This window comes from Carcharhinus amblyrhynchos, chromosome 12 (genome assembly GCF_965287045.1).
Source record: "Carcharhinus amblyrhynchos chromosome 12, sCarAmb.v2.hapA, whole genome shotgun sequence".
NCBI lineage: Eukaryota > Metazoa > Chordata > Chondrichthyes > Carcharhiniformes > Carcharhinidae > Carcharhinus > Carcharhinus amblyrhynchos.
The window spans coordinates 59719889-59745584 of NC_137335.1; the positions used below are offsets into that span (position 1 = coordinate 59719889).

General features: G+C 43.8%; 1 long non-coding RNA gene across 1 annotated transcript in view; it reads left to right on the forward strand.

Moving 5' to 3' along the window:
• LOC145351020 (uncharacterized) overlaps positions 1-25696 on the forward strand; it is a 77698-nt gene that overhangs the window by 31385 nt on the left and 20617 nt on the right. The window lies entirely within an intron of this gene.

The window sequence follows — 25696 nt, forward strand, 5'->3', positions numbered from 1 at the left end:
AGTCTCGGCTAGAAGCTGTCTCCATGCTTGCCTCTACACTGGTCCCTGTTCAGAAGAAGACTTCCCTCAAGATTCAGGTTATGTACTCTTTCAAATCACAGTGAGAGTAGTACTAGTACCCAGGTCCCACATCATCCATTTTTATGCCAGATCCTGATACTGCCATCCTCAGGCTACTTCATCGCTTGGGCATCAGGAGGAGGAAGAAATATTTGAGGAGGCATCTTCATATCTGACAAGTCCTCACAACTCCAACTCAGCTACCAGTGTGGTAAAAGGGTCTGGCATATTTTGGATTAATCTGGGACTGATTGCAGTACTACCCGCACAGTGTTGAAAGAGAAAACATGACCTGCAGTCAGAGTCATTGTGGTGTTTGATAGGGCTACGTACCAACCTAAACACGGAGACCAACTCCTAGTTTGTACCCTCATAGTATAAGAATATAAGAACATAAGAAATAGGAGCAGGAGTAGACCATCTAGCCCTTCGAGCCTACCCCGCCATTCAATAAGATCATGGCTGATCTGTCGTGGCTCAGTTCCACATTCCCGCTCTCTCCCCATAACCCTTAATCCCCTTGCCCATCAAAAACCTATCAACCCGCCTCTTAAAAACATTTAGCGAGGCAGCCTCCACCACTTCAACGGGCAGAGAATTCTAGAGATTCACCACCCTTTGAGTGAAGAAGTTCCTCCTCAACTCCGTTCTAAACTGCTCCCTCTTTATCTTGAGGCTGTGCCCTCTAGTCCTACTGTCCTTTCTGAGCGGGAAGAGACTCTCCACCTCTATCCTATCTATCCCATTCATCATCTTATATGTCTCAATGAGATCGCCCCTCATTCTTCTAAACTCTAACGAATACAAGCCTAGTTTATTCAGCCTCTCCTCATAGTTCAACCCCCTCAACTCTGGTATCAGCCTAGTAAACCTCCTCTGCACTCCCTCCACGGCCAAAATATCCTTGCGTAAGTGCGGCGACCAAAACTGCACACAGTACTCCAGCTGTGGCCTCACCAGTGCCCTATACAGCTGCAGCAAGACCTCCCTACTTTTATATTCAATACCCCTCGCTATGAAGGCCAGCATCCCATTTGCCTTCCTGACCACCTGCTGCACCTGTAGGCTGGGTTTTTGTGACTCATGCACAAGGACCCTGAGGTCCCTCTGCACCATCGCATGCTGCAGTTTTTCGCCACATAAGTAATAGTCCTTCCTACCATTATTCCTACCAAAGTGGACAACTTCACATTTGCCAACATTAAATTCCATTTGCCAGTTCCTGGCCCATTCGCCCAGCCTATCTAGATCCTTCTGCAGACTCTCCACACCCTCCGCACAATTTGCCATTCCACCAATCTTGGTGTCATCAACAAATTTCGACACCATACACTCGGTTCCCTCCTCCAGATCATCTATATAAATGGTAAATAGCAGAGGCCCCAGCACCGACCCCTGGGGCACTCCACTAGTCACCAACCGCCAATCCGAATAGCACCCATTGACCCCCACTCTCTGCCTCCTATTTGACAGCCAATCCTCTATCCATGCTAACACCCTACCCCCAACTCCATGCCCCCTGACCTTCTGTAATAACCTCTTGTGAGGCACCTTGTCAAACGCCTTCTGAAAATCAAGAAACACCACATCCACCGGCTCTCCTCTATCCACTGCCCTAGACACATCTTCATAGAACTCCAATAAATTCGTCAGACACGACTTTCCCTTAACGAAACCGTGCTGCGTCTGCTCTATCAAACAATTCTCCTCAAGATGCCTCGCCATTTTCTCCTTGATCACGGATTCTAACATTTTACCTACAACAGACGTTAAACTAACCGGCCTATAATTCCCTGCCTTTTGCCTGCCACCCTTCTTAAACAACGGCATAACATTAGCCATTTTCCAATCTTCCAGCACTTCCCCGGAATCCAGCGACATTTGGAAAATAATCACCAAGGCATCCACTATCACCTCCGCCATTTCTTTCAGAACCCTTGGATGCATTCCATCTGGTCCTGGGGACTTGTCCACAATCAGTTCCCCCCAGTCTGTTGAGCACCACCTCTCTAGTAACAATAATGTCCTTCAGGCCCTCCACTCCTACCATCTTTCCATCGCTAACACCCGGCAAATTATTCACGACCTCCTCCGTGAAGACCGAAACAAAAAAGTTATTCAAGGCCTCAGCCATTTCCCCATCCCCTACCACTAAGTCCCCCTTCTCATCTTGTAAGGGTCCAACGTTCACCCTAGCCAGCCTCTTCCTTTTTATATATTTATAAAAACTCTTGCTATCCTTTTTTATATTAAGTGCTAGCCCAGCTTCATAGTTTATCCTACCCTTCTTTATCAACTTCTTTGTCATTCTTTGTTGACATTTAAACCTCTCCCAATCCTCTTCTCGCCCACTACTCTTAGCTACTCTAAACACATCCGCTTTTAATTTAACACTTTCCTTTCCCTCCTTCGTTATCCACGGCTGATTATCTCTCCTCCTACGATCCTTTTTAACCATCGGAATAAATTTCTGCTGAGCACCAAGAAAGATCTCCTTAAAGATCCTCCACTGTTCCTCAGCAGACCTACCGTCCAACGCGCTCCCCCAATCAACATTCGCCAATTCCTCTCTCATCCTACCGTACTCCCCTCTGTTCAAACAAAGGACACATGTCCGGGAACCCACTTTCACCTCCTCCATCTGCATCAGAAACTCCACCATACAATGATCACTCTTCCCAAGAGGATCCTTCACCACAAGGTCCCTAATTCTACCCGCCTCATTACACAACACCAGATCCAAGATAGCTCGCTCCCTCGTCGGCTCCAACACACACTGTTCAAGGAAACTATCCCGGCAGCATTCCAAGAACTCCTCCTCAAGCCCATCGCGTCCAACATGGGTCGACCAATCAATATGTAGATTGAAATCCCCCATAATTATCGCCGTTCCATTCCTGCATGCCGCATTTATTTGCGTGTTAACAGCCCGCCCCACCTCCAGATCATTATTTGGGGGCCTATAAACAACACCTACCAGCGTCTTCTTCCCTTTGCTGTTCCTAATCTCCACCCACAACGATTCCACTTTCTGCTCTTTGGTTCCTATATCATCCCTTACTACCACCCTGATGCTATCCTTAATCAGCAGAGCTACGCCCCCCCTTTTTCCTCCTGCCTATCCTTCCTAAACACTTGATACCCCTGGACATTCAGTATCTGTGTAAAAAGTCCTAGTAGTTAATAAGGACTTCTGCTACAGACTACTGAGGTTTCATCAAACCTACAGAGATGTAAACAACAATCCACAGCAATCAGCACTTTGGAGGGATGGAACATATGTAAAGTTGGTAGCACAGGGTGAAAAGTGTAACACCAGGATGCAGGAGGAGGTGTCAGTGTCAGAGACATCTGTGCATACTGTCCCTAAGAGGAGGGAGGAAAGTTCCAATGATACCTCGGTGGGCAGGGATGTAGTGCCTTGGGAATCACCTTTTGGGGAACAGTATTTAGATAATCATTAGCAGATGTGAAGCATTTGGCAGAGTTACCTAGTTCTTCGGAGTAATCGGAGTTCTTGGACTGGGACCAGATGAATGAATTATACATTTTCCTAGCAGTTTAACTGTATGAGTTCTGATCATGAGATATTGGCCAACCGCACGGAGAGACACAGGCAGTAACACTTGCAGTGGTAGCATAAGCAGCATCTCATACAGGAAAGAGTGCAAACCCCATCAGTAGCCTGGAGCAGTCCACTCAGAGTATGAGTGATGACAACAACCTAATGCATGAGGAGCTGTTCACCCTTAACAGGATGCTTGCACTGTTCACACAATTGTTATTGGGATGGTTGATCATTGCCCACCATTAGCCAACCTCATCATTCTCATCTGAAGGCCAACCCAGGATTGTGCAGGTCACTGAAGAAGGTGAAGGTACTAAGAGTTCCTCAGCACCCTCCACTCCCTCCACTTCCCCAGCCTTTCCACCAGAGCCCTCACCTACTCTGTAGGCGACACTGACCACAGCTGCTCATGCACAGATCTCAGACCGCTGTCTGAGGGAAGTCGCCAATGGGTTCGTAGATCACTAGGCAAACTATTATGCTTCTTATTGCCATACAGACCAACAATCTCAATGAGAGTGTGAACATGATAAAAGGCATTCTTACCAGTGACACTGAAGGCAGCATATTAAGTTCCATCTTTAATAGAATCCCTGAAGTGCAGAAGGAGACCATTTGGCCAATTGAGCCTGCACCGACAACAATCCCACCAAGGTGCTATCCCTGTAACCCCACTTATTTACCCTGTTAATCCTTTGACACTAATGAGCAATGTGCCAATCAACCTAACCAGCCCATTTTTGGAGTGTGGGAGGAAACTGGAGAACCTGGAGGAAACCCACACAGACATGGGGAGAATGTGCAGACTCCACACAGACAGTGATCCGAGGTCGAAATTGAACCGGGGTCCCTGGCACTGTGAGACAGCAGTGCTAAGCACTGTGCCACCCTGCTGTCCTTGCACTGATGTCATGAGGAACAAGGATGTGACCTTATTTGTGAGACAGTGGAAGGTTTTTTCCTTCTCTGATGTTTCACACGAGGGAATAATGACCAATGCATCAAGGTCTGAGATGTTCCTTGCACATTCAGTGTCCATTCGTGCTAGCCTTTAAGGCAATGATCAGACTCTAAATACACATGGAGGTCAGCAGGCCCATCTGAAGAACGAGTTCAGGCTGCAAGGTGTTCAGTCAGTGTATAACATTGACTTAGTGTCGGCAGTGCAGCTCGAGATGACACATGTGCTCCAGCCAATATTGCTCATAAGCTGTTTTCCGTTGTTTTGGATCCTTTTCCATCCTCTAGAGGCTGAGGTTTGTGAGGGACCAAGGTTTATAAGAACTACATATGTTAAATAAATCGCTCGCTCCTGAAACTATCGTGGGGATGAATAGATGCTGTGAATCGTGATTCAAGGAGTTGCTGGTGCACAACCATGACCTCAGCCTGAGCAACATGCCTTACCTGCAGCTATACACAGGATCTTATCAGCAAGTATTGTGTGTGAAGGCATAATTCCCAACAGCATTATGAACATTTTTACAGTAGGTGGTGGTTTTGGCACCTCATTGACACTGGTGGTAATGTGAGGGGGCCAGGGTGTGTTGACAAGATGTTGAGGGCAATGGTGGCAGCCATCTTTGGTGGCTGAGTCAACTATTTGATGTCGCTTTTCTCTCTCACTAGGGGTGTGCGTTACCCTGAATAAATAGGGCTAGCCCGTTGAAGGTTCTGTGGGTGAAATATGCTCACCAGAGGCTGGAAAGTGTTTGACCTGAGGACCCTTATGTGAATCTGATGTACACAAAGTTGTGTCTGGTGATGAGTCCCTCCTGCGCAGAATCAACTCTGGCAACAAGATTCTGCCATTGCCATCCTTCTCTTTTCTGAGATTGAGGAGGAGCTTCCACCTCGTCCTCCTCATGTTCCCCATCACCTTCCTCAGAACTCCGTCTGTGGCATTATCTTGAGTTGCAGGCCCCTCTGCCGCACAATGTTATGCAACATGCAACATCCAGTTATAAATACCCTTCCTGGGAACGTGATACAGATCTCCACCTGAGCAATGAAGCACACCTTCAGGTTGCCCAGTGTCTTATTCTTCGGTACTCCTTATGGCCACATGTCTGCTGTTGCATCTGTGCCTGGGTTCAGTTTGCGGACTCCTAAATCATTGTCTCCCAGAAGCCATTCACAAGTCTATGTAGGTGGCTGAAACAGCTGAGGCAGTTGAGAACTCACTATAAAGGAGTCACGGCAGCTACCTGGGAAACTTATGCAAACTGGAAGGAAATCTTTGTTGTGGTCACAAACTAAATGCACTGTTACGACAGGTGAGGACGCATGCTAAGACTTGCCTTTTCTTTCTCACTCCATCGCTGATTGTAGCAGGGTTTTTGTGTAGTTTATAAGGACGAGGATATTATTGCAAAGTCTGTGCTTAACCATTTACATGCTGCAGTCCTACAGATCACCTTAAATTTAAACACAAAAAGGTTCATGGCCAAAAACCAACTGAGGTAAAGATATAGGGTGGAATTTTATTGGCACATCCGCCCGAGGTTTGTACAGTCCCGCCCAAGGCCAATGCAGAATGCCGTTCTCCGGGCCTTATCCGCCCCCAGAATTGGAATGGGCATGTCAGTAAAATTCTGGCCATAAGGTGGAATTTTCCCACCCTGCCCACCATGGAATCATCACGGGCAGGACAGGACCATGCAAAGTTATGTTGACCTTGGGCAGGAATTTTCGGATTTGGGCCGAGAACTGCCGTAAAATCTATCCATAAAGTTATTCAAAATGGTAAATCGCATCCGAACCTTCACAACACAGACATACACACAGACAGACAAACATACACACAGGCAGATAGACAGATGGACAGACACACAGACACACTCAGATATCACACACACTCACACAGACAAACACACACACACACACACAACCACAAACACGGACACAGACACACACACACACGGACAAATAAACACAGACACAGACACACACAGACAAACACACACAAACACAAACACGACCACAGACAGACAGACACATACACACACACACACACACACACACAGAGACAAACACAGACACATATACACATAGACAGACACACACACACACACAGACAAACACAGACACATATACACATAGATAGACAGACAGACACACACACACAGACAAACACAGGCACATGTATACACAGACAGACATACACACACAATCATGCAACATTACACAAGTTTTACAGTTTGCTTATGTCAGACTCCTCTTTATTGTCTACAACTCAGTTTTCAACACCATTATCCCAACAAAACTCATCTCCAAACCCTGCGGCCTAGGGCTCAGCTCCTCCCTCTGCAACATTTCCTAACCACAGACTGCAATCAGTGAGGATAAGCCATGACACCTCCTCCACCATTATCTTAAACAGCAGTGCCCCCCCCCCCCCAACAAGTCTGTGCCCTCAGCCCTTTACTTATGTGGCCAAATTCCACTCCAACTCCATTTTGAAATTTGCCGATGACACCACTGTAGTGGGTCGGATCTCAAACAATGATGAGATGGAATACAGGAAAGAAATTGAGAATTGGTACGATGACAATAATCTCTCTCTGTCAGTTAAAATGAAGGAGATTGTCATCGACTTCAGGAAGTGTAGTGGAGGACATGCCCCTGTCTATATCAATGCTGATGGAGTGGAAATGGTTGAAAGCTTTGAGTTTCTCAGTATATAGATCAACAACAAGTTCTTTTGAGGCTTCAGTGTAGGCACAGAGGTCATGATAGAAAAGTCAGGCTATATGTAGAGTGTACAGTTAATATGTCCAAACTCTCCCCACCCTCTCCAATCCCCTCCTCTCCCTTTCCCTCCTCTCCTTATCCTTTTTCACATCCATCTCTCCCTCCCTCCTGTACCTTCTTGTTTATAGAAACAGCAGAGCAATTGCATTAAAGTAATAAAAAATATTATTGACAGTTGTGTTAAAGATAAAAAATACATTTTATTGCAAAAAATTTGAAAAGATGAGGCAATTGAACAAAATGTCACAGTGCAGCTGCTGAAGCAAAATGTTTAGTCACATGTTATCATGGTATCAAAGTTTTGTATTTATAACATTACGTTTGTTAATAAATGTTTTCCATTAAACTTGCTTTAAATTTTACTGATGCTTCATTGAAACATTAAAACAAAACATTTAAATGTGAAATTATACAAATGCTTTATTGAAACATCAAATACGTCAGTTAAATGTGAGGTAATCATAAATGAAGTAAGCGAGGCAGAATAATACTAATGATAAACACATATGTTGGTTTAGATTTTCCACGGCCCAAGATGTGAACTCTCCTTTGCTCAACCTCATGCAATAAGGAATCCAAATCATGGTCTGAGAAGTTCTGATTTCTCTTCTTCCCAAATACATTTTCAGTTTCTATATTCCAAATTGAAACATATAAAGGCTTGTAAGTATGCCGCATGTAAAATTACATAATAATATAATGCAGATTTAAATAATAGTTTCCCAGATTTAAAACAAATGGCAAAACCTATGTTCGTTTATGTATATTAAAGAATACTTATCTTCAATCATAACAATAAAATTTAAAATTGTACTATAAATGAGCCACTAACAATAGGATTAACTGCTTAAAGACTGAAAAGGACAAACGTGTTCTCATTTTGCAAAGCATTCTGGAGAGGAAGGTTATGGATCTATACTCTAGCCTTTCAGAAGAACAATCTGCAGGTTATGAGGTAATTAAAATACATAATGCTTATGAGGTTGCCTCCAAAACATATCAGTTGTAATTTCAGACTTTAAAGAAAATACCAAATGAAATGTTTGCAGAATTTATTGGAGAGAAATAAATGTGGAGGAATCAGTGGTTTTGATCCCTGAAGTTAGAACAAATTTTTGAGAATGTGATGGAGCCAATGAAATTGAGAATCCTAATAGTGATTATATCACAACTGGAAGACATGAAGGTTTCTAAGGCATGGGAAGCAGTGGTTCTGGCAGATGGGTATGATATATCACACAGGCAGCTCAGGGGCAGAAGATCTCCACTGGTAAACGCACAGGGATGTTGATGGAATAGGAATGAGTCTAGCTTTATTGAAAAGGCAGAAGCTGTTTCAGTCAATCGAAACAATAGTGTACAGGATAAAAGTGACATGAAGAAACTCATATGCTTTTATTGCCATAAGTCAGGGCACCTTATTGTTTGAAGCTGTATGGTAAACCAGTACTAGTAATAGGAATCCTTAAGGAGCCTTTAGGAAAGACGGTAATGGATGTTAAAATAATGGTGCTGGTAATAGTCTCACAACACCAGATTAAAGTCCAACAAGTTTATTTGGTAGCACGAGCTTTTGGAGTGCTGCTCCTTCATCAGGTGAGTCATCAGACAATGCAACCTGGTGTTATGAGACTACTTACTCTGCTTACCCCCAGTCCACTGCTGGCAACTCCACATCAGTGGCACTGGTGCAAGTGGCAGCAATCTTCACACAGAAAGCTGCGCCAGAAAGTGAAACTTGTGAGAAACCCAATGCTGTGAATGCTTTTGCAGTAGGAATAGATGGAACTGAAAAACAGATTGTCAGGACTTTATATTGGAAGAGAAGTCACTCCATTTTCATCCGAGGGAGAACACAGAAAAAAAATTATACTAGAAGATAGAGATTTGGCTCAGAGCTTATTGTTAACAATGAATTGGACCTTGAAATCTAAATCATCCAAACAGGAACACCAAACCCTCCTGTGTGGTGTATCAATAACATTCTTGCAATGGTTAGAAGAGTTCTTGATCAGAACAGAAATTAAATGTAGGTGCGCTAAAAAGCCATTTTGACTTTATTGTCTTGAATTGAGAATTTATCACATCTGTGTTCATAAAATGAGCTTAAAGATTGAGTTATGTCTATAACTAATGAAAAAGGTGACAACTGGATTGTGGACTTCAATAAAACATTCTTCAGCAGGAAGTCACTGAATGGTAATGTATTAATACCCCTGACTATGGATCGGAAGGGTGTGCCTTACCCATTACACAAAATTAATTTAAGTTGTACTCCGATGAAGGGGCATTGTGTAATTGCAGTTTTCCTAAAATTACCTATTACAAATGTAGGCCAGAATTTTCCGGCCATTCACAATGGAGGGCTTCTCCAGACCTGCCGGCAGTGCGCCCCCACCCGCAGGAATTCCCCTGGACTTCCCATTGCCACCTTCCGCCAATGGGAAACACACAGCTGGGGGGGGGGGGGGGGGGGAGGTGGGGGGGAGGGGCGGGGGGGGGGGGGGCAGAAAATCTCACCTGAAGTCTTTATGATATAGCAGACCGTGTAGTTTCTCCACAACCTAGGATGGGATGTCACAGTTCCAGAGTTGTTTCTGTGAATAATAATTCATTGCCCAGTTGTGATCCGGCTGAGCAAGGAACTGATCCAAATAGCAATGCTGATGTATCCATCTCAGTAATGGACATCACCTCTGGAAGCAACTGAAGTGCATTCAGAATCGCAAGGTAGAACTTTTCAGACGAAATGACTGAGACCACAAAGTGATCCAGAAGGGCCAATGACAATGGATACCGAATTACAGATACTTCCAGTGTGGAGACACAGAGTACCACTCTTAAGTGGCTAGTTTGCAAAAGATCATTTAAAACCCCAGGAACCTTAGGATGACGTGGTTTGTGGATTTTTTTTTCAGAAGATTTAAAGATATTGGGAAGAAAAATAAAAGTCCAGAATAAGAAAGCAATTGGCTTTTCTTGTATAATTAAATTGAATAAAACCCATTTGAAAAGGGGATCAGACAAAACTGCAAGATCTAAAAGTGCCAAAAAATCATTCCAAACAGGAATACCAAACTCTCTTGTATGGTATATCAATAACATTCTTGAAATGGCTAGAAGAGTTTTTGATGAGAGGAGAAATTAAATGTAAATGTGCAAAAAAGCCATTTTGACTTTATTGCCTTGAATTGACAATTTACCACATTTGAGCTTAAAGATTGAGTTACATCTATAACTAATGAAAAAGGTAACAACCAGACTGCAGGCTTCCATAAACCATTCTTTGCCATGTTAACATTTATTAGCTTGCTGTCTGGACTCTGCTTTTCATTGCCTTGGGAAAATTTAGATCATCCAGGTATCATTATGTATGCTTAACTGAGAGCCCAGTCAGCTATTATATTATGAAAACACCTGGTCCCTTGAAACAATGTTTGATTGACAGCTCACTATCTCTGATCACTATGGTCAATTATTACGATGTTTGTTGACAGAAGTCAAGTGGTCTCAAGGGCCTGTGTTTTTTGAAACTTCAAAGGGACTGGATGATTGACACTTTTATTAACATGCTATCTAGACTTTTTCCCCATGGGAGTAATTTAGCAACGGATTACATTTCTTTCAAAATTATTATGCAGCCACTTTGGATGTCTGGGCCTACCTCCTATTAAATAAAAGGGCTGAATGGTCAGTGGGAAGGGACTGTCCAGCTCAGAGTCCACACTCAGAGAACAGTAAGAATGCAGCATAAGCTAAATGGCTGCGAGATCTTGGAGAACAAAAACACTATTAAGGAAGAGAGGAAGCCTAGCATATTCCCATAGCTACAAGTCGACAAAGCCTGCTCGGGCCTGGTTTCTGCTCCCATCAGGCTTGGCTGAGCAGAGTAAACACCACTGCTTCCCACTTTAGGTAAAAATAGCAGGCAGGCCCAGTTGGTGATGTTGGTCATAGGAAGTTATAGGCTATAGGAACCATTCTCTGCTATTTTCTTTTGGGCGACACATTGGCACAGTAGATAGCACTACTGCCTCACAGTGCCAGGGATCCAGGTTCAATTCCCGGCTTGGGTCACTGTCTGTGTGGAGTTTGCACATTCGCCCTGTGTCTGCATGGGTTTCCTCTGAATGCTCAGGTTTCCTCCCACAGTACAAAGATGTGCAAGTTAGATGGCTTGGCCATGCTAAATTGCTTCTTAGTGTCAGGGGGACTAGCTGGGATAATTACATGGGGTTATGGGGATAGGGCCTGGGTGGGATTGTGGTCCGCGGTCTCCTTCTGCATTGTGGGATTTTAAGATTCTAAGTGTGTCTAATTGCCCCCAGACCACATCTTCCCCAGTTACTGGCTAACACCCGGTGGAATCACTTCCTATAACCCAGGAGATCCAACCATAGCAATGCAAGCTTCCTACAGCTGCCTGCAAGCCATTGTTTATCATTTACAAGAATGGTATCAGTTACAGGAAATGACTGGGGAAAATTTGGCTTAGAAAAGAGAAGGTTAAGGGGAGAACCGATAAAGATGTTCTGAAGCATGAATGGTTTGATAGAGTAAATAAGGATAAACTGTTTACTGCCGAGACAAGATGTGGAGATTTTTTTTTAACGCAGCTCTGTCTTGCCCTGAAAAGGCTTTGGAAAGATAATTTGACAGATATTTGAAGGGAAAAATGATGCAGGACTGTAGCCAATGGTAGGGAAAAGGTTCCAGGTGGATACTGTTCCAGAGAGCTAACGTAACAACGTTGGGCTGAATGGCCTCCTGCACTGTTCTGAGATCTTATGAGTCTAATGCGACTTTAAGATCAATAATTTAGCTGTTTCCAATCTGGCAGATGTACACCTATCACTTCCATGAATTTAGATATACTCCTCTTGAATTCCAAACTGCTAACTGATAACTTACTTTTGTGTGGTAACCAGGCTCCAGAACATTCACTTGCTGTATCAAATTGATCAATGCAGGAAAAATACTGTCCTTATCTACAGAAACATTCACAGAATGTGTTTACTGAGATCCTCCCCAATGGGAAGGCGTATGCCAAGTCCCTTTCTTGTTTGATTTCCTCGTCTGTGAATAAATAAAAGTTGTGCTGTGAATCTTGCAAGATTCATGTGAACAGTATGTTGCCATTACGTTAATCTTTCCTGTGTAATCATGCTCAGAATTGCAGATAAGTTATGTTGGAGACTGATAGGATGGAAGTCTTCACTCTGCTGTCTCGAAAGGATTCTACAAGTCCAATTCCAGCACATCCCTGATTTTAATCGCTCTGTCATTTCCAGTTGTGCCTTCAGGCCTGAAGCTCAATCATTTTTCCAAATTTGGAGTAGCTCAGTTGGCGGCACTCACATCTAAGCCACAGATCCCACTCCAGGCCTTGGGTGCAAAAAACAAAGAAGGTACTCCAGTGCAATACTGATGGAGTGTTACAATATCAGAGTTGCTGTGGGCTGCACGGTGGCACAGTGGTTAGCACTGCTGCCTCACAGTGCCAGGGACCTGGGTTCAATTCCTGGCTTGGATCACTGTCTGTGCAGAGTCTGCACATTCTCCCTGTGTCTGCGTGGGTTTCCTCTGGGTGCTCTGATTTCCTCCCACAGTGTAGAAGACGTGCTGGTTAGACAGCGGCACTGTGGTTTATCACTGCTGCCTCACAGCGCCAGGGACCCGGGTACGATTCCTGACTGGGGTCACTGTCTGTGCGGAGCCTGCACGTTCTCCCCATGTCTGTGTGAGTTTCCTCTGGGTGCTCTGATTTCCTCCCACAGTCCAAAAGACATGCTGGTTAGGTGCACTGGCAATGCTAAATTCTCTCTCAGTCTACCCGAACATGTGCTGGAGTGTGGCGACTCGGGGATTTTCATAGTAACTTCATTGCATTGCTAATATAAGCCTACTTGTGACATTAATAAATAAAAACTTCTTAAAAATAGTTTGGTCGAGACATTAAATGGAGACCATACGTGCTACTCAGGTGGATGTAAATAGTACTATTTCAAAATAAAGCAGTGGGGAGTTAACCCCAGCGTCCAGGTCAATCTTTATGCCTCAATCAACATCACAAAGCAGACCGATAATCTTTTCATTCCAACATTGTGGCTTGTCAGTACTGCTGTGTGTATTTTGGCTTCTACGATTCCTACATTAGAACAGAGACTACACTTGAAATCGATCTTCACTGCCTGTAAAGCACATTGAGGTGACTAGTGGTGAGTTCTTCTTTCTTTAAAATTTATTAGTGTCCCAAGTAGGCTTATATTAACAATGTAATGAAGTTACTGCAAAAATCCCCTGGTCAACACACTCCAGTACCTGTTTGGGTACACAGAGGGAGAATTTAGCATGGCCAGTGCACCTAACCAGCCCGTCTTTTGGACTGTGGGTGGAAATTGGAGCACCCGGAGGAAACCCAAGCAGACATGGGGAGAATGTGCAGACTCCACACAGACAATGACCCAAGTCAAGAATCGAACCTGAGTCCCTTGTGCTGTGTGGCAGCAGTGCTAACTACTGTGCCACCCTTTTTAAAATCTCTTTGCCTCACTAACTCCTTGAGTATTCTTGCTTAAACTTAATTCTTAAATTGAACATTTGGTCATCCAACTAATAACTCCTTGTGTAACCTTTGACATAGTTGATTATAACATCCTGCTCCAAAGTTCTTCTCCCATCACCCAGTTAAGTGGAATAGCATGTATCTAATATACTTACTTATCCAGCTGTAGCCAGAATATCCCAATCATAAACTCTGATCCCTGCTTCCTGAGCTCCTTAGCATCAGATTTGGGAATAGCACTCCAAAGAAGTACAGGGGAACCTCTCTTGAAATTTCACAGGTCTGAATAATCCCCTCCCCCATTCCTGACGAGGTCTGACCTTCCTCCCTGAGGCCTGGCACAACCATCCACAAGATCCAACCCCAGTCCAAAGCCCGCACCCACCACCGCAGGGTCGTCAGCCCCTATGAAGTCTGGCTCATGGCCCATTGCTTTGAATGTTATGACATTCCGAATGCTCATCCATGTACTTTTTAAAGGTTGTGGGTGTCCAGCCTCTACCATCCTCCCAGGCAGTGCTTTCCAGACTCCCCCCACCCTCTCAGTGAAAATATTTTCCTCAAACCCCTCTAAATTTCCACCCAACATCTTAAATGTATGCCCTCTCATTATTGACCCTTCAATTAAGGGGAGCAGTTGCTTCCTGTTTACCATCATAATCCTATACACCCCAAGCAGCTTTCCCTTTAGCCTTCTCTGCTGTAAAGAAAACAACTCAAACTAATCCACGAGGTCCAAAACCTCCCAAGGGGTCTGGCCCCCTCTACCCATCCCACCGAGGTCAGTTTCCCTGCACTGAGCCCCAACACCCGCCCAAACTTTTGACCACTCCAGAAGTTGCCCCCTCCCCATTCCTCTGATGCACCCTCCCCCACCCGCCAAATCTTATCTACTTACCTGAGACACTTGCCTTCTCCCTAGCCTGTACACTCCAATGGGTCCTTTAACTGAGTTCATGGCAGCTAGCACCATATAGAGTATGTACTCTTCCGCTTCAATGGAGTCGGACTTAGACACTGGGCCTTGGGGGGTGAGTTGCACTGGGTTCTTGCCAGGCCTAAGTCAGAGGTTCGGGCGAGACCAGAAGAGTATTGGCGTAAGTAATTGGGCACAGAGTGGCAATCCAGTGCTGAATGCCACTCTGAAGAAGTTATGGACCCTTGTGTAGTCCACTTCAACTTCATCATGCCAAAAGCAAATCTGCTGATATGCCATCCTATTCCAAGGCACATTACCTCACAGGACTGGTCTACTGAACCAAGGGGCAAAGTAAGCATATATTCTTGTCGTCTGGAGTCAGCCTCTTTGATATTAGGCTGAATGAGTTTGAGTTGCTTTCTTTACAGCAGAGAAGGCTGAGGGGAAACCTGATTGAGGTGTATAAGATTATGAAGGCAAATAGGCAGCAACCGTTCCCTTTAGCTGAAGAGTCAATAATGAGGCAAATTTTAAGGTGAAGGAGAGGAACTTTAGAGGGGTTTGAGGAAGATCTTTTCACCCAGAGGGTGGGGGGAGTCTGGAATTCACTGTCTGGGAGGGAAAAAGAAGCGGAAAACCTCACAATCTTTAAAAAGTACATGGATGAGTGCTTGAAATGTTATAACATTCAAGGCAAGTGCTGGAAAGTGAGATTAGTGTAGATTTAATGTAGTTTCTTTTTGTTGGCATAGACTCAATGGGCCAAAGGACCTCTTCTGTACTGTATGATTCAATGACTGTGACTCTGTATAGAACTATGACATGAACATTTTCATTTACGTTTGGTGCAATGACATACTGTTGTGCAACAGAACAGACAAGATGATAGCAAGTTGCCCTCCATTTGTATGTCTGTGCTGAAGCAACAGGGCAGAAGGAAATGTGAAGCCATGTGGTGAAAGGAACCAGCCGCAATTCATTTGCTAAATTGGTTGACAGCAATGATAACCTTTTGTGGTGTGACAACATAGCAATCATACAGATGGTTAATATCATTACAGAAAATTGACTCTTGCATCAGCGCAGTCAGATAACATTATTTTTTATTTAGACATTTCACAGAAGGTAAGGTTTACATAAAGGATTTGGTAGATAGAAGCAAGGTTGACAAAGATTTTGCAGGGATTTACTTATGAAGCCGATGGTCATTTTAAATTAATCCTTTACAGCAGTTCTGGTCAAATATATGATTGCTTGAGTCCCACACTGAAGTGTTTGCAGCTTTTATGAGGCCTGATAGAAGCATAAAAGTTCAAGGCATTGGAATGAATTTAAAAGACGTACCTTTCTCTTGTGTCTAAAGCAGGGTTAAGTTGCCTTGTATATTTATACATGATGTGGCTGACAAAGTTCCTATGCTATTGAAATGCATTGAACTAAAATTGAAAGGCCAGCCACAACACTCATATAATAAAGCTCCTTTCACACTTTTCAACTAGTAATGCTGTCATTACATATATTGAATATTTTCTTTATCCAGTTGGAGAGTGCCAATAGCTCGCAATGTAGAAGATCAAAAAATTGAGGGTGGCCCGGTGGCACAATGGTTAGTGCTGCTGCCTCACAGTGGCAGGGACCTGGGTTTAGTTCCAGTCTCACTGTCTGTGTGGAATTTGCACATTCTCTGAATGGGTTTTCTCCGGGCGCTCCGATTTTTCTCTCCGTCCACAAAGATGTATAGGTTAAGTTGATTGGCCTTGAAAAATTGCCTCTTAGTATCAGAGGACCAGCAGGGTAAATACCCTGCTGTTAGACAAAGACATAGGGCCGGATTCTCCCACCTCACTTGCAGCCAGGATTGTCTGATCCCGCTGCAGTGAATGAAGAGTTGGCTGAGTGCCAAATTCTCCGTCCTCGCTGGCGGCGGGGCGTGAACGGCTGAAGAATCCCGGCCATGGCAGCTCGTTTACACACAGTAAAACTCAATAAAAAAACAACAGGTTCAGCTGTTTCTGGTGGTGGTGGTAGAGGTTGGAAAGAGATCTGAACAATCCAGTTACATTTTTAAAACTAAAATATGTCAGCTCCTCTCCAAATGTCAGAAGTTTCACAGCCTAAGATTGGCCTATTGTGAAAATTTTTAAAATGTCCAAATCGGTGGGAATACTTTGTTTCTTTTATTGTCCATGGGAGTATGGAGATGACATAGGGATTGGGTGAGAGGATGAGGGAATGTGATGTGTGTGAGGACTATAGGGCCTAACAGTCTTTAAGAAAACTGGGATAAAGTCACAGGCGGACATTCTAACCAACCCGGTGCCAAGTACTGTCTGTTAAGGGATAGGGCCTGGTGAGATTGTTGTCAGTACAGACTCGATTGGCCGAACGGCCTCCCTCTGCACTGTTGGGATTCTATGAAAAAGCACCTGATTGACTCACAATCGTCAGTCTTTCTCAAGATACAAGTCTCAAATTGTTAATATCCTTACGCAGGTCTGTACTCTACTGGATCGCAGCCCTCACTTGTGATTCGCGTTGGCTGACACAACACAGGTGTCAGTATGCTGAGATTTTTAACTATAATTTATTGTTAGCAATAATTACATGCTTTTGTGTTGATGCAGTTTTATTTCCATGATAGTCATCTCAGTTCCTTTAAAATATCTGCTCAAAGCCCCATGACAATGATTCACATGTATACCACAACATGCTGTCTTTAATAAGATACGACATTCATAATTCGACTTTCCACAACTCGGCGCCAAGTACTGTCTGTCAGGTTCAGCTTGGCTGGGTTAAGCCAAAGGATAATTCATTTGAATTTAATTATCTTGTCAAAAACCCAAAATAAGTGAAATAAATGTTTAAAATGTTTAATTTTTGAAAAGCAGTATTGCTATTCGGTTAATTCAAAGTTGTTTCTTCCCTTCATTTTTGATACCCAGCCTTATCACAGAATGACAAGTGATTAAATTAAAAAAATGAAGTCTTTTTAGAAGATAAGTGAAATCCATAATATGCCACGTAGTTGCTGTTACACTTTTCTATTGCAGTTTCACTTGGTTGAGTTGTAGCAAGGCTTTGCTTATTTTGAGACTAAGGACTAGATTTTTTGCCACTAGAATAGGAAGGTTGAGGTGGAAAATTTCCCCATTCAGCAGGTCCGATTCCAAACAAATGGCACTACTTCTGCTACAGGATGACAATGGCAGGATTGAGTTGGGCCTGTTGATCCTATAAGCTGTCAAAATGGGCTGGTCAGAATGGCAGCCTGTGACTTTGTCCCAGTTTTCTTAAAGACTGTTAGGCCCTATAGTCCTCACACACATCACATTCCCTCATCCTCTCATCCAATCCCTATGCCACCTCCATACTCCCATGGACAATAAAAGAAGCAAAGTAAGTTCCACCGCATTGGTGAGGCCGCAGCTGGAGTACTGTGTGCAGTTTTGGGCGCCGCACCTGCGCAAGGATATTTTGGCCTTGGAGGGAGTGCAGAGGAGGTTTACTAGGCTGATACCGGAGTTGAGGGGGTTGAGCTATGAGGAGAGGCTGAATAAACTAGGCTTGTACTCGTTAGAGTTTAGAAGAATGAGGGGAGATCTCATTGAGACGTATAAGATGATGAATGGGATGGATAGGATAGAGGTGGAGAGACTCTTCCCGCTCAAAAAAGACAGTAGGACTAGGGGGCACAGCCTCAAGATAAAGGGGGGGCGGTTTAGAACGGAGTTGAGGAGGAACTTCTTCACTCAAAGGGTGGTGAATATCTGGAATTCTCTGCCCGTTGAAGTGGTGGAGGCTGCCTCGCTAAATATTTTTAAGAAGCGGGTTGATGGGTTCTTGATAAGAGAGGGGATTAAGGGTTATGGGGAGAGGGCGGGAAAGTGGAACTGAGCCACGACAGATCAGCCATGATCTTATTGAATGGCGGGGCAGGCTCGAAGGGCTAGATGGCCTACTCCTGCTCCTATTTCTTATGTTCTTATGTTCTTAATTAGGACATTTTTAAAATTTTCACCATGGGCCAATCTTAGGCTGTGAAACGGCTGACATTTTGAGAGGAGCTGACATATTTTAGTTTTAAAAATATAACTCGATTGTTTAGACCTCTTTCCAACCTCTAACACTAGCCCCAGAAACAGCTGAATCTCTTGTTTTCTACTGAATTTTACTGTGTGTAAACGAGCTGCCATGGCCGGAATTCTCCAGGCATTCATGCTCCGCTGCCCGTGAGGATGGAGAATTTGGCGTTCACTGCAGTGGGACCGGAGAATCCCAGCTGACAGCGAGGTGGGAGAATCTGGCCCTATATCTTTGTCTAACAGTGTAAAGTGCAGCTCTCTAATGTGCAAAGCACTTTGAGGCTTTCAAGACGCTATATAAATGAATGTCTTCTTTTACCTTAATACACATTGCTCTTAGAAACAGGCACCACCCCATGGAATGTAAATGGTTTATATACGGTGTGAGAAATGAAAGATCCTGAACCCAATAGCGGTTAATTAGCAGAGATCAGCCACACTTTTTTGAGATTGGCTTCTGCTGTAAAATTTTTACGATCTTCATAATAATTTGGCTCATAGCGTTGGCTGCGTTAAATATTACTGCACTACATTATCATGGTAGGACATGGATTTACAGCTGTGATTCTGATCTTAGCCAATCCCTAAAGTGTCTGACACAAATGGAAGCTCGGCACGTCCAAAATGGGAGATCAACATAGGGGTAATCCAGACGTTTTTCACTTGTCGAGTGGATGGTCATATTGGAGCATGAGCAGAGACATTGATTTGATCTATTATTGCTGCATGTGTCGGTGCACAGTGAAAAGTATTGGGTGGGATTTTATGGCCTCGCTCATCCCGAAACTGTAAGATCCCACCTGAGGTCAATGGACCTTTCCATGATCCGCCCCTTGTCCGCTCCCGATTCCCGTGGCGGGCGGGACTGTAAAACTCTGGCCATTGTTTCTTGTACATTATAGAGACAAAGCATACTAGTCACAGAGTACACAGGGGGAGACGGAAAGCAGAGGGTGCAGAATGTAAAAGCACGGAACGAGAGTGGAAGATAGAATTGGAGAGTATACTGGAGGCAGTTCGCAGGAAGTCACCATGCTCTGACTGCATCTTGAATACTGAATATCTCACTCAACTGCCTATCCTATTGGCTAGTAAATAGTATTGGTACCTTTAAAACACTGCCACATCTGTTAAATGTTACAGCATTAATGTACCTTCATTTAAGATAAAGCAAGATAAATTCTGAGCTATGATAATGCAAGGGTCAGCTTGACTCAGTTGCTAGCATCCTGATATCTGAGCCAGCGGGTTGCCATTTATTCCCTGCTCTGGCAATTTCTGGCATGTGTGCGCCAGAAACTGTCTCAGAGTTCCAGCTGTTCTGTCACTGGGTTGTTTGCCGGAAACACTGTTAATGGAATAATAGCAATGGTGGAGAAGAAGCCCCCTGGTAAACTCCTGATGATCGTTGAAGTTGACATGCGGTAACACTGAAGGAATGCCGCACCCTTTGAATGATACATTAAAGTGAGGTTCCAGTGGCCATTGATGTTGCTATTAAAGATGCCATTGCATCATTTGTAACAGCACGATCCTCTCTGATGCTCTGGCCAACATTTTTTGCTCAAACTACATCAGCAAGAACTGTTCATTCCTCACACTGCTCTTTGTAAGATCTTCTGGCGTGAAGAATGGTTGCAGCATTCACCTACATTTCAATGGAGTGAAGGTGAAATGTTCTGAAACGATCAAACACTATATAAACATCAGTGTCCTTTTTTGATGTCTGTTGCCATCTATTTAACACATTAAATGACATGTTGTTACTAGAACTAGCAACTGAACTTATAATTACAGAGTATTTCTCCTATCTTCTTCAGTTCTCTGCCCAAAGGCAAATCCGACCCACAGCGCTACCATCTCCACCACACATAGGGCAAGGAGACAGGTCCCAATCCCATGCCAGCTGGAACTGGATGGGTGGGGGGGGGTTGAACCCCAAGCCATTGGCACCAATCTGAACCACACCAGTCATCCAACCAAGAACTATCAGGGCAAATCTCTCTGACTGTATACCACTGTGCTGCCACCATCTCTGCTGAGTCTGTCCTGCTGGTGGGACAGGATATACCCAGTGACGGTGATGGTGATGTCTGGAATATTATCAGTAAGGTATGATTATGTGAGTATGACTATGTCAGATGTTGTTTGACTAGTTTGTGGGACAGCTTTCTCAATTTTGGCACAGATCCCCAGACGTTAGTGAGGAGGACTTGGCAGGGTCAACAGGATTCGATTTGCCGTTATTGTTTTTGGCGCCTAGGTTGATGTCAGGGATCCATTTTGTTTGATTCCTTTTTGTTTCACTTCTAGCAGTTGGATACAACAGAGTGGCATGCTAGGCCATTTCAGATGGCACTTAAGAGTCAATCACATTGCTGTAGTCTGGAATCATATGCAGGCCAGGCCAGGCAAGGACAGCAGAAATCCTTCCCTGAATGACATGAGTTGTGGCTGCAGTAGGGCAACTTGTATAGTCAATGGCTGTCCTTGTGAATTAAGGGAAGCGATAGATTCACTGCCAATGAACTATTGACTGGCCAAGGAGCTTGAATTGACAAAGCATACATTAAATATTAAGATGAAGCACAAGCAAAGCTGGGATACCTGTAAGTGCAACTGAAACTCAGTCAGTTAGAATTCCCTAAGCTACTCTCCTCAGAAACCAAAGGAAAAAACAACAATTAAGATATAGATTCTTAGATCACTCCTTAGCAGTCAACTAAGCAAGCTGCTCTGAAAGAAAGATGCCTATCATGGTTCAATGTCTTGATGACCAAATGTCCGCACAGTAGTTAGCACTGCTGCCTCACAATGCCAGGGACCTGGGTTCGATTCCCAGCTTGGGTCACTGCCTGTGCAGAATCTGCGCGTTCTCCCCGTGTCTGAGTGGGTTTCCTCCAGGTGCTCAAGTTTCCTCCCACAGTCTGATAGATGTGCAGGTTAGGTCCACTGGCCGTGCTAAATTCTCCCTCAGTGTACCCGAAAAAGCGCCGGAGTGTGACGACTAGGGTATTTTCATAGTAACTTCACTGCGGTGTTAATGTAAGCCTACTTGTGGCACATTTAAGTAAACTTTAAATTTTAATGGGGTTGAGTGACAGCAACGCTTCCCAGTTACTTTGACAGCTCTTAGAGTCTTAATATGCTTAACGAGTCTTAATGTGCTTAACACATACAATCAAACAGGCAGAGGCGTGCCGCATTATAATTTGCGAGCATCAGACACACCACTGGCCTTATTGCCCTTGTGAATACATGCTGCCACACCCAAGGTACACCTGTGGATCCAACCACTCTATCTTATATGATATCTTTGAATTTCACAAAACCTTAGGGCAATGATGCAATAAAGTGGGAAATACTGTGTGTGTTTGAGGTATTTTTACATCAAGGATGATTTAGCTGTTCATGTATATATACAACACTTGGATCAAGATGAGATGATCTATGCTTCCATTATTCTTTGTTTTCAGAGGTCTAGCTGAAGGATCAAAGTCCAATGTGCATGCCTAAATGTATAAGTAACAGAGAGAATGAAATAAATCAAAACGTAGGAGTTAAATTTCAGGATGTTCTGTTTTAAAAGCTTGGAAATCCACATGCTTAATTAATTCCATTTTAAAATATTAAATATTGCAAATGCTCAGAACTTTATTTTGCCTTAAATTATGAAAATAAAAATAGAGTCTGTACTCCTGTTGGAATTTAAATTCTGGATTTAAAAGTCTAGTGATGAAATTGAAACCACTTTTATAGAGTCAAAGATGTTTACAGCATGGAAACAGACCCTTCGGCCCAACTTGTCCATGCCGCCCTTTTTTTTGTAACTGCTAAGCTAGTCCCAATTGCCCGAATTTGGCCCATATCCCTCTATATCTATCTTACCCACGTAACTGTCTAAATGCTTTTTAAAAGACAAAATTGTACCCACCTCTACTACTACCTCTGGCAGCTTGTTCCAGACACTCACTACTCTCTGTGTGAAAAAATTGGACCCTTTTGTATCTCTCCCCTCTCACCTTAAATCTATGCCTTCTAGTTTTAGATTCCTGTACCTTTGGGAAAAGATGTTGACTATCTAGCTGATCTATGCCCCTCATTATTTTATAGACCTCTAAAAGATCGCCCCCAAGTCTCCTATGTTCCAGAAAAAAAAGTCCCAGTCTATCCAGCTTCTCCTTATAACTCAAACCATCAAGGCCATCCTGGTAAATCTTTTGTGCACTCTTTCTAGTTTAATAATATATTTTACATAATAGGGTGACCAGAACTGTACATAGTCATTTGTCGTAAAAATTCATCAGGTGTCCTTACCTGGTCCAGCCTATATGTGAAGTCAGACACACAGCAGTGTGTTTGATTCTTAAATACCCTCTGAAATGGCATAGAAGCTACTCTGTTGTATCCAGCTGCTAAAAAAAGTCTCAAAGGTTTGAAACTGGACGCACCACCTGATATTGACCCAGGTGCCAGAAATGACAACAGCAAACTCAGCTATGCCACTCACTATCCTGACTTGGAAATACATCGCTGTTCCTTCACTGTTACTGGGTTAAAATCCTGTAATCGCACCCCCTCCCCCACCCTAATAGCACTCTGGGTGTACCTATGCCACATGGACTGCAGCGGTTGAAGACGGCAGCTCACCACCACTTTCTCAAAAGCAATTGGGGATGGGCAAAAATGCTGACATGGCCAGAGATGCCCGCATCCCACTCGGAAAGTAAACAAAATACTAAAACAGGGAAATAAGAATACTGGTCTCAATTGTTTCTTTCCTTCTGGGCATGACTGAATTAAAAACGAAATATAATGTTGGTGGCAGGAGTCTACCCTGCTGGCTGGAAAGCTGTGAAAGTCCTGCATCGCCCCTTTTGGGTTGGCCTACTGCTTTTAGTACTAATCAGACACTGAACCAGGTGAATTGGGCCTTTTCCGGGATCGAGGACCCCGGGGTGAAATCCTGCCCCGCAAGAACTGCTGGCTCTTCATTGCTCAACACTGCCCCCAGGGAAGTGGTGGTAGCTGCCAGTAATGCACCCACCCAAGGCCTACAATTGCTGAGGGACGCAGGCCAGAAGGGAGTGATGGGGGGACAGGATCATGGGGTTGGTGGGGGGGGTTGAGTGACGGCAGAAGATGGGGAAGAAGGTCCGGCAGGAAGGAAAAGGCAATGGCTCTCAGCAGACATCCCCCTTTCCTGATGCTGAGTTCCTTTGAGCAAAGATTCACCACTTCCCTCATAGCCGTCAAGCAACCCTGGCAGGATTTTCTTTTGATGTTTTCCATGTGGCAAATACTTCACCCACCGCTGGGTAAATACCAGCCCTTAAGTGGGAATTACTTGCCCACTATGGCCTCAATTGGCAAGGGAATGGGAAGACTGTCCACAATGCTTCTCACTATGAATCTAATCAGGGCAGAGGCAGAAAAACAGTGGAATCCTATTATATATTTAAGTAGTTGTATGATTGCTGTAAGAGCCAATCACATGATTTGATGGTGATGTCATTAACGTGTTGCACAGGCTGCTGTTTTAATTCTAGATTGTACTCTGTACAGGCAAGAAGCCCGGGAATAGGTTGTTCGTTTGAATCTACTTGTGCAAATCACAGCTTTTATCATTTTGTTTAAAACCCACAGCCCCCAACATAGTTATAGGCTCCGACCTGCCTCCCTCCTCCCTGATTAAAAGACCCTCACGACGGGGTGGTGTGGGGGTAGGAAGGGCATTCAATTCCTCCCTATGTGTACAAAAACACTGCTCAAATATTTGTGTTTTTTTTTAAAGAAAACATCCATGTGTTGCTAAACTGTTTTACCCAAAACAGGGCCTTCATTGCCAGTTTAAGGTAATTTGTGATCAAATTATTCTCCATTAGAGCAAGCTATCCAACGTTGTCAAGTCGCAATCATTCAGCTTTGAAATGTTCTGGCAGCACACAATGAGAGGTTTTATGTTGCCAAGCATTGCAGACTTGAAAATCTGGGAATACTAAAGATGAAGGTGGGCATTTGAGTCCACTCCAACTCTTACAGAAATTCTTTTTATACAGTCTCAAAGGTATAATCTTTGTGGAGCAGCTTTCAATGTGAAAGCTGCATTTTTAAGTGATCAGAAAAGGAACGAGCATCACAGTGAGATTAGATAACTGACCTAGATTTTTTTTCTCTTTCAGCAGTGAGTCACTGGTTTAACCCTAATGATGCTAACGCACAGTTTTTAACGCGTACACATTGGCCTGGTGCCTCTTATGTATTGTAGTTGTCTTCTTTGTCGGACTGTAGCAGGTGGTTTGTCAATCTGAGGCTGAATTGGCCTTTGTTTTCTTCCTAAACCGTGTGGCAGTCAAAAAGAAAACCAGACAAGGGATTTCAGTTACTGAGCTGGGAATAAGACCAGGTTCTCATCAGCAGCTTTCTTGCCAGTGGTTATGATGACAAAAAAAAGGGGCAATCAGCATGTGACCCAGTGATTGTTCCTGTCACAACTCTGCCCATTACAGCGCTGAGGAATTCTGGGGTAATAAGACATCCTTGATGAGCTCCAGCACGAAGCAAAACACATTTGTTAATTATTTTCCAATACCAGCACACTGTCATTATATAACAATTGAAACCTCTGTAAGCCTCTTGCCGTATCTCTTAATCAGTCAGCAAGGCTGTCAACGCCTTGCAGCTGACAGCAGCTAAGGCGTTCACTCTTCTGCCAACGCCATTTTCTTATTTATTAAAGAAAGTCT